At 39.6% G+C, this 13,708-nt stretch overlaps 1 pseudogene; it reads right to left on the bottom strand.

Annotated features, from left to right (window-relative positions):
- Window positions 1–732: 732 nt before the first annotated feature.
- Window positions 733–12,177, bottom strand: LOC147474422 (uncharacterized; annotated as a pseudogene).
- Window positions 12,178–13,708: the final 1,531 nt, after the last annotated feature.

The following is a 13,708-nucleotide window of genomic DNA, read 5'->3' as shown; positions in this document are numbered from 1 at the left end:
TTAATTAAACTTGTCTTATATTTATCTAAAGACAGGGACAAAGTATTTTCTAACAACTCAATCATAAACATGATGCCAATTTTATTATACAATCATTTCTCCAAAAATGTTGCGTAATAGATAGACAACCACATTAAATATCAAACATTACAATTATATAATTCATACCATAAGTCATGGTAGATAAGAGCATACTAGCTGCATCACAAATCACTGCATTGATAATTACAATTATAGCATCTATTAAATGCCATGAATGATTCATTAAAAATGTTGCAAAAACAATTCTAGCAATTAACAACACAATTGTAGTTTTCACTAAATACTGTAATCAGTCTTAAAAGTGATGCAAGTAGTAATATAGCATATCTAACAGCATTTGCATAAACAATACAGTACCAAACAGGGATGCTATTAAATGAACAATAAGCAGAAAGAAAATTGTTGTGAAAAGAAAACCTTGTTGGTGGGAGACTGGGGGTCCTTATAAACCCTTTCTTGTGAAGTTTTTTTGTTGGGTAGAGGGTCATGGACATGAAGTATGTATGCTAAAAATTGAAAGGGAAATGTACTAGCTAGGTCGTAGGCTATGACACCCAGATACATGTACAGGGTACGACACAAAACTTTTTAAGTTTAGGATATAGGTACGGCTTATAAATGTTTTAATTTACTTAGAATAGAGTAAACATAAAAATTTTGCTTGTCAAAAGACTGAACTCATGAGACACCCTACAAGCATACCTTGCCTTTGTAATTTATCGGTTCATCATCATTAGTTGTTAGATTCAAATCTTCATCTTCTTCAATCTCATCATCATTTATCCGTCGAATGATAGTTCTTGGAACCTACATCACAATAATATGATTTAGTGGAATGTATGATCGACAACACCTTTTTTGTCAATGAAGTAACACAAAAAACAAAAAATACTAGAAGCATAACAAAAGTGTATGTGAAATCCAATTACCTAAAATAGTGCTTTCACAAGAGCTTCATCCTCTTCATACAACTTTTTCTCTTACTTGTCAAATGCATAAACATGTCAACATTCTAGAAAAATCTAGTACAAACATATCAGCTCCAAGTAAACATCTAGAAAAGGAATTTAGACCCAAAATAATGTCACTTGCTCAAATTGTTTTTTCACCAACAGCTAGATATAGATTTGTGTTTCTTTGAAAGAAAAAAAAATATGTGCATTTTGTTGGGTCCCTCACCATATATCTTGGTATGACCTGGTGGCATCGTCCACAGGTGGGTTGGAGGATATGGTGGCATCGGCCACATGGAGCTTGAGAGATCTTCTTGGGTCGTTAGAAGCCAATTCGTCTGGAATTCGCTTTCTCGAACGATCTGCTCACATCGTTGCTAAGGAGCTTGAGTGATCTCATGGAGTCGTTTGTATGGTGCTCGAGCGGTCTGCAGACATCGTTAAGTGCACATTCATCTGGAAGTGTGGCTTCTAATGATCTGTACACATCGGGACATGATATTTCGACATTGGCATGTCGGTTGAAACCAAAATTTTGCAGACGCACCGAAATTTCAGATTGCTATAAAAACCAAAGCTAGGTTTTTAGTAAAGAAATCTTGAATAGAAACCCAATTTTGAGAGAGATCAAGATTGAGAGAAAACCCTTGCAAAGAGAAAAATTTGTAAGGAGATAGGAGTGATCTAGTAAGCTGGAGAGACTTAAGAGGAGTGATTGTAATCTTCATTCCCATACTTATAAAAGGATTAGCTCTTGTTGAAGTAGGCATCATTGGCTGAACCACGGTACATCTTTGTGTTGTGGTATGATTTACTTTCTTTGCATTATTATTACTTGTAGTGATAGTTGTTAATTGCTTGGAAGGTTGGGTTTGTTGTTGGTTGTAATGAAAGTTTAGATTTTTTGTCTAGAGTAGTAGATTGTCCAAAGTACAAGCTATCTTAGTGGGGATCGATTGGTATCGTTTTCCCCAACAAGTGGTATCGAGTCAGGTTTAATTAACCTAGGTTGTTATCCAAATTTTGCTCGGAAGGTGTTTGACAAAATTCCTGAGAGAAGGTTTGAGTTTAAATAGCTTGTAGAGATGGACCATTCTGTAAACACTCGCATGACTAGTCTGAATAGAGCTAACTACACTATTTGGAAAGCCAAGATGGAAAACTTGCTATATTGCAAGGAGTTGGCATAACCCATTGAGAATGGAGGAGTAAAACCGGAAGTGACTGCAGTGGCTGAGTGGAGCAAGCTTAACAGAAAAGCAATTGGGTACATTAGACAGTGGATAGATGACAGTGTCTTCCACTATGTATCCCAAGAGACTACCTCTTTTGGCTTGTGGAAGAAACTCGAAGACCTCTATGAGAGGAAGTCGGCCGGAAACAAAGTGCTACTCATTAAGAAGTTTGCTAACACGAAGTACAAAGAAGGTTCTTCAATGTCTGAGCATCTTAATGATGTACAGAATACCATCAATCAATTGCACTTGATGAAGATTAATATGGGTGACGAAGTTGAGGCTATGTTCCTATTAAACTCTCTACCCGACAATTGGGAGGCGTTAGCAGTCTCTCTTAACGAAGCCGCTAAAGATGTAATCATTTCCTTGGAGATGACTATCGGGGCATTGTTGAATGAGGAGACAAGCAGGGGTTCACAAAGCAACTCCTCTCACTCAGAGATCCTTGTCACAGAGAAGTGGGGGAGAGGTAAGAGCAGAAAACCATCTCATTCTAGAGGTGATGACATAAGCAAATCTAGGGGTGAAGCTATAACTCCTAAGGTAGAGAGACAATGTTACTATTGTGCCACCAAGGGTCACTTCAGGTATAAGTGTAGAACACTGAAGAGGGATGAGAAGAATAACTATGTACATGAAAACATGGTAAAGAGGAACTGAAACACAGGCCGAGATACTACCGCACTAGTAGACAATGATCTAGTGGGAATTGTGTCAGATTGTGGTGAGTGATGTATTAGTACCTCATGCCAGGATACAGAGTGGGTGATAGATATAGGAGCATCTTATCACGTCACACCACACAGGGGATTCTTCACTACTTACAGCTGTGGTGAATTTGGTGAGGTAAAGATGGGTAACAGTGGCATCTCAAAGATTGTAGGCATTAGTGATGTTCATGTAAAAACCAATGTCGGATACACCTTGACACTCAAGGATGTAAGACATGTCCCTAACATTCAGCTAAGCCTAATTTCCGCTAGAAAGTTAAATAATGATGGCTTTCAAAACTCGTTTGGTAATGGAGTTTGGAAAATGAGCAGAGGTTCCATTGTAGTAGCTAAAAGGAAGAAAACTTGCTCGCTTTACAAGACATAGGCTAGTTTGTCTAAAGCAAAGTTAAATGTGGCACAAAAAGAAGCTTCCTCCGAACTATGGCATAAGAGACTGTGTCATATGGGAGAAAAAGGCATGGAAGTTCTTGCCAAGAAAAAGGCCTTGCCAAACATCAAAGGTACATATTTAAATAGATGTAATCATTGTTTGGTAGGAAAGCAACACAGGGTGTCTTTCCAAAGATTCCCCTCTCACAGAAAGGACAATGTCCTTGAGCTTGTACACACATATTTATGTGGTTCTATGAAACTGAAGTCACATAAGGGAGCTTTGTACTTCTTGACTTTCATTGATGATGCATCAAGAAAGATATAGGTATATAGTCTGAAAACCAAGGATGAAGTACTTGGCGTGTTTAAGACTTTCCATAGCATGGTGGAAAGAGAGACAGGGAAGCCTTTGAAGTGTATTCGCTCAGATAATACGGGTGAGTACATTGGGCCATTTGAAGAGTATTGCAAGAGTCATAGGATTCGTCATGAGCAGACCGTTCCTAAGACTCCGCAACATAATGGTATAGCCGAGAGGATGAACCGGACCATTGTAGAGAGGATGAGATGCATGTTGTCTCACTCTAAGTTACCTAGAAGTTACTGGGTAGAAACAATGCACACAACCATACATGTGATTAACTTATCGCCTTCGAAGCCTCTGAATAGTGATTATCCAGAAAGAGTATGGTCAGGCAGAGATATTGATTATGGATACTTGAGGATATTTTGGTGCAGTGCATTTATTCATATTCCTAAAGATGAGAGATCCAAGCTTGATGACAAAGCTAAGCAGTGCATTTTTCTAGGTTATGGGGTTGAGATGTTTGGTTAAAGACTTTATGATCCAATTAACAAGGTAATCCGAAGTCTAGATGTTGTGTTCTTGGAATACCAAACCATAGCAAACTTTGAGGATGGTGAGAAGTTAGAAGCTTTTACTAATGATCTTATTGATTCAAAACCAGAAGTTCTTACTATAGAACGTGCAGAAGGCATTGAGAATGAAAAGAACCATGGGTTTGAAGCTCATGATGGGATAGAACTTATTGATATAGAAGATGCAGATGAAGTGCATGAACCACCACCTGAGCAAGCAGAAGTGTATCCTCTTGAGGCACAAGAAGATGGGGCAAGGAAGTCCAACAGAGAAAGACAAGCTTCAACCAGGTATCCACCACATACGTATGTTTTACTATCTGATGGTGGAAAACCTATGTCCTATCAAAAGGCTTTTGATGGTACAGACAAAGAGAAGTGGTTGAAGGCCATGCATAATGAGATGGATTCTTTGTATAAGAATCACACTTATAACTTAGTTAAGAAACTGAAAGGAAGAAAAGTTCTCAAAAATAAGTGGATTTACAAAGTCAAGCATGAGGAGAATAATCCACATCCAAGGCACAAAGCTCACCTTGTTGTGAAGGGATTCAGTCAAAGGAAAGATATTGACTTTGATGAAATTTTCTGTCCTGTAGTTAAGGTGACTTCTATCAGGGTGGTATTAGGTCTGACCGTAAGTATGAACCTAGAGGTTGAGCAACTAGATGTTAAGACAACTTTTCTTTATGGAGACCTTGAAGAAGATGTCTACATAGTATGCAAGCTAATAAAGAGTTTGTATGGGTTGAAGCAGGCATCGAGACAATGGTACATAAAGTTTGATTCCTTTATGGTGAAGCATGGCTACATGAAATCCGCTTCCGATCATTGTGTGTTTGTTCATAAATTTCCATATGGGAATTTCATAGTGCTCTTGTTGTATGTGGATGATATATTGATAGTTGGCCAGAACATCAACAAGATATCCAAGATAAAGAAAGACTTGAGTTAGTCCTTTGAGATAAAAGATTTTGGTCAAACAAAGTAGATACTTGGTATGTGGATCACTCATGACAGAAAGAGTGGAAAGTTGTGGCTTTCTCAAGAAAGCTATATTGAGAAGGTGTTGAATAAATTCAACATGGATCAAGCAAAGTCAGTCAGTTGTCAGCTTGGTGGCCAGTTCCGTATAACCAAAGATATGTGTCCAAAAGGTGAGCATGAGCAGAGTCAAATGGAAAAGATTCATTATGCATCCACAATGGGCAGCTTGATGTATGCAATGGTATGTACAAGACCGGATATTGCTTTTGCCATTGGTGTTGTAAGCCGATTTCTGTGAAATCCGGGTAAGGAACATTGGGAAAGTGTTAAGTGGATATTGAGATATCTCAAGGGCACTTCCAAGGTGTGTTTATGTTTTGGTGGAAGTAAAACCTTGCTTGAAGACTACACAGATGCAGACATGGCAGGTGATGTTGACTCTATAAAGTCCACCTCCGGTTATCTGTTTACTTTTGCAGGGGGAGCAGTTTCTTGGCAATCAAAGTTGCAAAAGTATGTTGCCCCCTCCACTACAGAAGCCGAGTATATTGTATCCATTGAGTGTTGTAAGGAGATGCTATGGTTGAAGAGGTTCTTCAATGAACTAGGGCTAAAGCAGAAACAGTTTATAGTTCTATGTGACAGTTAGAGCGCCATCTATTTGAGCAAGAATTCGAGTTTTCATTCTAGATCCAAGCACATACATGTGCGTTATCATTGGATTAGAGAAGTTCTTGAAGAGAAGCAATTGTGCATTGAGAAGATCCATACCTACAAGAACGGGTCTGATATAATGACCAAACTTTTGCCTAAAGGCAAATTTGATGTTTGTTGTGCTACTGCCGGAATGGTAGCACACTCCTCCTGTTGATTTGGGAATGTGTGCAGTACCCCCCCTCATGGTTTCGGGAGGGGGAGATTGTTGGGTCCCTCACTATATATGTTGGTATGACCTGGTGGCATCGTCTACATGTAGGTTGGACGATATGGTGGCATCGACCACATGGAGCTTGAGCGATCTGCTCAAGTCGTTGAAAGCTAATTCGTCCGAAATTCGCTTTCTCGAACAATCTGCTCATATCATTCGTAAGGAGCTTGAGCGATCTCATGGAGTCGTTCGCAAGGTGCTCGAGTGGTCTGCAGACATCGTTAAGAGCCCATTCGTCTGGAAGTGTGGCTTCCAATGATCTGAACACATCGGGACATGATATTTCGACATTGGCATGTCGGTTGGAACTGAAATTTTGCAGACGCACTAAAATTTCAGATTGCTATAAAAACCAAAGCTAGGTTTTTAGTAAAGAAGTCTTGAATAGAAACCCAATTTTGAGAGAGATCAAGATTGAGAGAAAACCCTTGTAAGGAGATAAGAGTGATCTAGTAAGGTGGAGAGACTTGAGAGGAGTGATTGTAATCTTCCTTCCCATACTTATAAAAAGATTAGCTCTTGTGGAAGTACGCATCATTAGCCAAACCACGGTACATCTTTGTGTTGTGGTATGCTTTACTTTCTTGGCATTATTATTACCTGTTTGTGATAGTTGTTGATTACTTGGAAGGTTAGGTTTGTTGTTGGTTGTAATGAAAGTTTAGATTATTTATCTGGAGTAGTAGATTGTCCAAAGTACAAGCTATCTTAGTGGGGATCGATTGGTATCATTTTCCCCAACACATTTCATACAATAAGGACTTAAGGGTGTTTAAACGCATGATTTTAAGTATATGATGCAATGGAGCCACGACTCTCAATGGATAACCTCTTGTCTTTATCATTAACGATCAATTTTACATTGTCCCCATGCATTCGCAATAAGCTTTGATGAATCCAAGGAATGCCTACTTACAAATTTATAGAATGGGTGGGGTTTTCAATTGAAAAGTGATTAAAAATTCTACATGAAAGATTGGTTGTTCATCATTCTTAGAGAAAACTAAATGCTACAAAATTTAGAGGTTGGCTGATGCATGACGGTGTGACACTTGAATTGGAGCAATGGGTTTTTAATTACATTGTAATTGGAGAATTAGGCTTATGTTGTACAAAGTATAGACTAGGTTTGTTTCTGCATCCCGTCAACTTTAAGTTCTTCCTTTTATCCTTCCCTCATCAACATTCATAGATTAAAAGAAAGAATGTGTTCATAAGTCGACTCATTAAAGGAATCGAGTTATTAGAAGTTTTTTCAACTAAATTGACACTATGTTGTTCCAATGCAATTTTTTTTTGTTTGTAATTGCCGAATAGATTAAGAGAACCTGACCTAATCACATTTTAAAACTTCAAATCATTAGTTCCAATCATTTTCCAAACCTCTCAAGAAAACAAAAGCATTTTCCAAACCTTTCATAATATTAACCCCTTTCTGCAAAAGAATGCACTTTAGGAATAAGTTATGTATGCTCTTGTGAAGCTATAAGTTGTAACCGTGATATATACAAAACATCAAGTATATATATACAAAGAATTGCCGAGAGTCCTTGCTCTCCAAGGCTCTGTTGATCTCCTAAAAATCCTCCTAAAAGATGTATTTACCTAAACTACAAATACTAAAAATATCTTAAAAGATAACTCCTATTTTAGGTACAATACCTATTAATATCATAATATCCCCTCTCAAGTTGGAGCGTGAAGATCTCAAATGCCCAACTTGCCAAGTAGAAACTCAAATTTTGCTTTCCCCAATGCTTTTGTAAAGATGTCTGCCAATTGAACACTAGTAGAAACATATGACGGACAAATCATCCCTTAAGTCACCGCATCTCGAACAAAATGCAGTCGGACTCTATATACTTAGTTCTTTCGTGAAAAATTGGATCTTGAACAATGTACAACGCCGACTGACTATCACAATACAACTTCATACCCTTCGGATGTTGCACACCCAAATTACCTAAAAGTTGTTTAAGCCACTTCAACTCGCACACTGTTGCCGCCATTGATCTATACTTAGCTTCCGCAGACGATCTAGACACTGTTTGTTGCTTCTTGGTCTTCCACGACACCGGAGAACAGCCAAGTAACATGAACCATCTAGTCAAGGAACGCCGCGTAAGTAGACAACTAGCCCAATCTGAGTCACACCATCCTTCTAGACTGAGGTCACTATTAGCACGAAGCAAAATCCCTTGCCCCGGACTCTTCTTCAAATATCGCACGACCCTGAGAGTCGCCTCCCAATGATCCTCATGAGGTTGTTGCATAAATTGGGACAGATTATGAACCGAACATGCAAGATCATGTCTTGTCACAGACAAGTAAATCAATCTCCCTACAAGTCGTCTATACGGAGCCGGATCTGCAAGAAATTCACCCTTAGCAAGGGACAAATTGTGATTTTGTTCCATAGGGAATGTCGTAGGCTTTGCTCCCAATAAACCCGTTTCGGAAATTATCTCTAGTGTGTATTTTCTTTGTCAAAGAAAAATTCCTTCTAGATTACGGGCTACCTCTAGCCCTAAGAAATATTTCAAAACTCCCAAATCCTTCATATGAAAACACCTGCCAAGGTAATCTTTAAAAATTGTCAATGCAACCTTGTCATTCCCTGCAATAATCAAATCATCAACATAAACTAACACGTTGAGTTAAGTTCTTCCCCTGCACAACCCAAATAATGAATAATCTGAATAGGATTGTACAAATCCATAATTCTTCAATGTTGTTGATAATTTTGCAAACCAACACCTGGGAGCTTGTTTTAGACCATACAACAACTTTTTCAAGCGACAAACCATGTTAGGATTTGTATTCTCGAAACCTGGAGGAACCTTCATATAAACCTCCTCATTTAAGTCACCATGAAGGAAAGCATTATGCACATCCATTTGATGTACCTCCCAATTTTTAACAGCAGCAATTGCAAGAAAAGTGCGAACCGCCACCATTTTTGCCACAGGAGCAAATGTCTCGTTATAGTCAATTCCTTCCACCTGATGATTGCCATAGATCACAAGTCTTGCTTTGAGTCGCTCTATGCTGCCATCAGATTTATACTTAATTTTATATATCCACTGGCTCCCTAGCGCTTTCTTTTCGGGTGGAAGAGTCTCCATTACCCAAGTTTCATTGTCTTCAAGGGCTCGTATCTCCTTTCCCATCGCATCTCGCCATCCCAAGTCTTTCATTGCTTCTTTAAAATGCTTTGGCTCATGTCCCACTGTCACTACTGCAAGAAAATTCCTATGTCTCACAGAAAAACATTCACAATTCACAAAATATGTTATAGGATAGGGTGTACTTGAGCAAGATGAAGGAGCTGATAAAATCTCAGATGGACTTATTTTTCGTATAGTATGAGTAACAAAATCACGATACCGTGTGGAAGGAGTTTTGGCTCATTTTCCGCACCCCAACTCACCGTGCGCATCTTGCCCCCCACTGTCTTCTCCAGCCCCTCATCACACATATCCTCATGTGCGGGTTGCACCTCGGGTTGCACCGCAAACCCCTTCTCGAGGGTGGATGCTCCTCCAACCCCCTCCTCAATACACACAGCACATTCATCGGCACCCTCATCCTCACTCCACGCCCCATCCTTATTGTTCACCAGTGTAGGATCGAGTCACCACACTCCGTGGTTGGTGTGGCGCAAAAGGAAATTCTTTCTCAAAAAACTTCACATCCCTCGATACAAAGTACTCATGTGTTTCTAAATCATACAATTTCCAACCTTTCTTCCCAAAAGGATAGCCAATAAAGACATACTTGCGACTCCTACTTGCAAATTTATCACCTTTGTGTCGTTGATTATGAGCATAGCAAAGACAACCAAATACACGAACAACCTCATAAGAAAGCACTTTCCCAAACAACAGTTCATATGGCGATTTAGTCTTCAGTAAAGTAGAGGGTGTTCTATTAATCAAGTAACATGCTGCCAACATACATTCTCCCCAAAATTTGATTGGTAAGTTCCCTTGAAATCGCAATGCTCGAGCCACGTTCAAAATGTGTTGGTGTTTTCTCTCAACCCTCCAATTTTGTTGTGGAGTCCCAACACAAGAAGTCTCAAAAAGAATTCCATTATTTTGAAAATAATCATGCAAACAATTAAATTCGGTCCCATTGTCACTTCGCACACGTTTTATCACTTGTTCAAATTGTCGTTCAACCATAGCAACAAAATTAAGAAACATAGATTCAACTTCCAATTTATTGCATAGTAAGTATACCTAAACTCCTCTTGAAAAATCATCTACTATTGTCAAAAAATAGATAGCCCCACATGAAGAACGAGCCTTGTAAGGCCCCCACAAATCCAAATGAACAAGTTCAAAAATCCTACCAACTTTATTCATACTAGTGGGAAAACTAGACCTAGGTTGCTTTGCACGCGGACATACATCACAAGCTCTACTATTGTTTCGACGAGAATGACTGACAGCCGGAATCATCTTCAATATTTTCTCCGATGGATGCCCCATTCGTTAATGCCATAACTTGAACGATGAATCACCATCCACTGTTAAGACCTTCACTTGAGGAACACCACGGAAAAAATAAAGTCCATCCAATCTTTCACCCGCTCCAATCACCTTCCTCGTCGGTTGGTCCTGTATAACACAAAGATTTTTAGTGAATTGTACAACTCAATTTAAGTCATCGATTAATTGAGTCACAGAAATTAAATTGCATGTTAATTGTGGGACATAAAGCACACTGTCAAGCTTCAATCCTCCTGGCATCACGACACTCGTGTTGCCATCCGGCAATCCCACCGGACAATGTTTCACCTTTCTCACATTCTGCAACAAAGACAAGTCACACGACACATGGTTCGATGCTCCTGTATCGACAATCCAACTAAAATTACTGTTCTTACCATACAGTCGGTCTTTTGTTTTGGCTAAGCTCAAAAGATCAAGAAGTTGCTGCAGTTGCGTTGCTAAAATAGCTGCAAGACCCGCAACTTCGGTCGCATCCGCTAGCCCCTGCGAGGACATTGCCTGCTGCCCAGACGAAGTTCCAGCCCTACCAGTTTTATTTGCGTGGACAGGCGGTGAACCATACCCTCGGCCACAACCAGAACCTGCACGCCCACCTCTTCTTCCTGTCCGTCCTCCACCACGACCTGGTCCCTTACCTCCGCGAGGCCGGTCCCCCCACCATTCGGGAAGCCATGTAATTGAAAACAAGAGGATTCGTCGTGGCCTTCTCTATTACAATGATTGAAAACTTGTTGGTAGGATCCACAGAACGAGACTTGCCACGCATATCAGGCTGAATTGAGAAGGCCATGATACTATCTCGTTCTTCCTTGGATATGGATAACTCTCCTCCACGCAGTCTTTCCACTTGAATCACTTGTTGATATGCTCTATCAAGCGTCGGCAGCAATGGCTCTTGTCCGAGCAGATTTGTGTGAATTGAAGCATATGCTCCATCGAGGCCAATAAGAAAGTGATGTAGATAGTCTTCTCCTCTCAACTTTTCTACATGCATGACTATGCTACACGTGCAACTTCCACACTTACAAACCGGCACCTTCACATATGTGGTTAGTTCGTCCCAGATTCTTGAAAACGACCAAAGTAAATTGCCATAATCTCGATTTTTCCTTGCTTGCACTCCCCCAAGGACATCTTTAATTGACATATACGAGTGCCGCTTACCACACAAAACCTGCTTTTGAGATTGTTCCATAGGAGTTGTGCATCATCATATTCTCCGAGTGTCGTCCGAACGAATGGCTCAATAGTATTGGTCAGCCATGACACCAACATCGAATGCACAGCGATCCAATCTTCAAGTTTCTCCTCTGTTGTTGGCTTCGGAATTGTCCCTTCCACAAAGCCAAATTTCCTCTTCGCCTTTAGCGAGGTGCGAATTGCCCTCGCCCATTCATCGTAGTTCTCACCACGTAATTGAATAGGAGTAATGATGTTTCCCGGACCGTCCCTCGATCCAAGATGATATGTCCTATCCACCTTCTTTTCGCTATCTCCTGATTGTTCTCCCTCTCCGCCAGCCATGATCTCTCATGGAGGCTAAAAGACTGAAAAAAAAAATCATGTTTGCCTTAGGATCTCTCTAAGCTCCTGATACCATGATAAATTGTTCACTGAATTTTCTCTGCCTTTTTTCACAAAACATCAAGTATATATATACAAAGAATTGTCGAGAGTCCTTGCTCTCCAAGGCTATGTTGATCTCCTAAAAATCCTCCTAAAAGATGTATTTACCTAAAATACAAATACTAAAAATATCTTAAAAGATAACTCCTATTTTAAGTACAATACCTATTAATATCGTAATAAACCGCTAACTAGAGAACAAAGATATTGGATATACTACCAACATATCAGAAATGTTTTGACATCCATCACCTTAACTTTTGACAAAACTCAAAAACTTCATGGATCTTTGGCATTTTCTTTTCTTCGATAATTAAAATTTCAAACTACACTATTTATTAGACCACAAACAAAATCATGATTCCTGAGTGCTAGAATAAGGAAGCATGGTGACTAGTAGAGACTAGACACCCATTTTCTTCCCATGATGATCATGCATGCAAGTATGCAACAACCAGTTACATGGAACAAGTACGTACATCAGTAAAAACACAAACTCGGCATTTTTGTTCATCTAAAATACATAATTCTAAACTCATAATTTACGACACACCCATAGAGTAGGCAAAACTACATTAGGAAAAGCTCGTCTTAAGAGAGGGAGAATGTTGTTAACGAATATAATTCAAGAAGACTAAATAAGAGAGCTCATAGAGAGAAGACGGTCGAATGGCATGTTTTAACTGTTTTTCAATGTAGAAAAATACGACCTTTAATATTAAGCCAAATTAAAAGTAATAATATGAGAAAAACAATAAAGCACGTAAATAATATATTTAGATAGGAATCAACATTAGAGTAGAATGAACTACTTCCAAACAACATACAAACATGCAAATTAAATTTGATAACACGTGCATTAATGAAATTATACAGAAGTTGTAGTGACCCAATCTATGATAGCAGATGGGCATGGTAGCAAGGCAATAAATGGAGCCGAGGAGTATGGGATCAGGACCGCAGATATATATACCACCTAACCGAATATGCACGTGGGGAAGGGGAGACACCTGGGGGCAAGGCAATAAAGGGAGGGGGGGAGTATTGTATCAGGGCTACGGATACCGAAATCTTAGTAGGATAGTGTGTACGTGGGGCGGGGGATCGATGGATGAATATCGTAGGTTAAGGGTGGGATGAGCCTGACATAAGATAAGCAGTGAACACGCATGGTGCAGGATAAGTCCGTGGACCCTTAGGTACGTTGCGGAAACCCTACACATGGTGACAGAGAAAGCGAGAGATAAAGGGACAGATGGACGATCAAGATGGAGGAGAAAAGGGGTATAAAAAGAACAATAGAGGAGAGAGAAAAAGAGGAAAGTGGAGGAAAGAAAAGACCTAGAGAGAAAAAGGGATATAACATTTGGCACTGTCTGTGGGGACTTGAGTTCAAAGCCAAGTAAAAGATGGCAACAGTAGCAAAAAG

The sequence above is a fragment of the Coptis chinensis genome, chromosome 9, assembly GCF_015680905.1.
Source record: "Coptis chinensis isolate HL-2020 chromosome 9, ASM1568090v1, whole genome shotgun sequence".
NCBI classification, from domain to species: Eukaryota; Viridiplantae; Streptophyta; class Magnoliopsida; order Ranunculales; family Ranunculaceae; genus Coptis; species Coptis chinensis.
The sequence above is the reverse complement of the archived record's forward strand: the minus strand, read 5'-3'. Positions and strand labels throughout refer to the sequence as shown.